Source organism: Ixodes scapularis, unplaced genomic scaffold (assembly GCF_016920785.2).
Source record: "Ixodes scapularis isolate PalLabHiFi unplaced genomic scaffold, ASM1692078v2 PGA_scaffold0__279_contigs__length_252992795, whole genome shotgun sequence".
In the NCBI taxonomy this organism is placed as follows: domain Eukaryota; kingdom Metazoa; phylum Arthropoda; class Arachnida; order Ixodida; family Ixodidae; genus Ixodes; species Ixodes scapularis.
The window spans coordinates 204,118,191-204,119,882 of record NW_024609835.1 but is presented as its reverse complement, the minus strand read 5'-3'; the positions used below and the strand labels follow the sequence as shown (position 1 = coordinate 204,119,882).

The 1,692-nt window shown below is 53.9% G+C and overlaps 1 pseudogene; it reads right to left on the bottom strand.

Moving 5' to 3' along the window:
- Positions 1-653: 653 nt before the first annotated feature.
- LOC120838897 lies at positions 654-1,384 on the bottom strand (annotated as a pseudogene).
- Positions 1,385-1,692: the final 308 nt, after the last annotated feature.

Sequence of the window (1,692 nt, the reverse complement as noted above, 5' to 3'; positions counted from 1 at the left end):
AATTAAAAATAAAGCACAGCTTATAAAAATATAAAGAAGGCGGATCATCGTCTAAAAAACAGTTAAGAAGAAAAACACTTCATCTCTGCTACATCCAAAGAAGCTACGAGGTCATGGACAAACGGAGGGACGGTAGCGGCATTCCTGCAACGAACAGACATCTAGGAGTGTCCGTTCTGCAGGTCGCCAGACCATGACACGAAGGTGTGCAGTGAAATCATGACTCTCAGTGAAAAATGACAGATCCTTCAGCAGGCTGGGTGATGCTTTAAGCATACGAAACGAAGCCTTCTCGTCCAAAAAGTGCAGACGCAAGATCTTAAGTTATAAGTGCCGATTAATAAAGCTTGGACTTGGGTTTGGGCTAGTTGGTTGTACATTGATAGACGTGCTGCGCTGCGAAGTTCTACAGAACAAACGCGTGACTAAAAATTGAAAATGAAAAGGATGAGTTTACATTGAGATGAGGAGGAGGAGGAGGAGGAGGAAACTTTATTATTCTTCCGGGATCAGGTATTGGGGGTGGCGGAGGCCAGAGGGCCGCCGCGATCGCCAGGGCCCGGGAGGTGGTCAGGACTTGGGCTGACTCCTCCGGGTCGCGCAACATCTGCTCCCAGATATGAGGGGAGGGAAGAGGGGGGGGGGGGGGGGGGGTATGGGTCTGCGGGGCATTCGCAAAGGGAATGGTAATGAGTGTCGAATGGCCCGCAGGCAGGACAGGCGGGGGTGGTAAAGAGGTGTGGGTGAGTGTGTATTAGTTGTGTTCGGTGGGGGAAAGTGTGTGTTTGTAAGAGGCGCAGCATGTGTGCTTCCTCTTGGGAGAGGTGGGGGTGCGGAGGTGGGTATTGGCGGCGGAGGAGACGGTAGTGTAGGGTAATATCCCTGTATTGCAGGAGGGAAATAGGCTTGCCTGCAGGGGCATCGCGTGTAGGCACAGTTGAAACGGCGGCTCGGTCGATAAGTTCGCGAGCACGATCGTGCACCATCTCATTACCGCCTACGCCTGTGTGGGCTGGTGTCCACAGCAGGGTCACGGTGTCGGATGGAGGGTTGTTCGTGAGAATTTGGAAGGCCATGGGGGAGATATTGCCGCGAATAAAATTGCGGATGGCCTGCTGAGAATCAGATAGGACGAATTGGGGGTGGGGCTCAGGGCGAGCGCAAGGGCAATGGCCGCTTCCTCCGCCGTGGTTGTGTTTGTAGTGAGGATGGTGGCCGCCGTGACGTTTGGTGGTAGATGTTGGCCGAGAACAGTTACACAGTGTGCAGGTTTGTGAGGGTAGGGTGTGGCATCAGTGTATAGTGTGCACGGTGATGGTGGGTATAGTTTGGCGTGGATGTTGGCTCGTGCTAGTCGCCGGGCTTTATGGAAAGTTGGGTGCATTTGGCGAGGGATTGGGTGGACTCGAATGCGGTTACGTATGTGTGGTGGAATGGGGAGTGGGGGGATTGGGATGGTGGGGGTGAGTATGTTTATAGTGTTAAGAATGTAGTGCCCTGTGGGTGAGGATGCGAGGCGGGTGAGCTGGGACATGTGGTGGGCGTCTAGGTGTTCGCGTATTGTGTTGTGTATGCCGAGGTCGAGCAGGCGGTGCGTTGGGGCGTGAGGGGGGAGTAGGAGAGCATGTCTATATGTCTCCCTGAGGAGCGCATCAAGGGAGTCGAGTTGGGTGGGTGTAAGGTTAAGGTAGG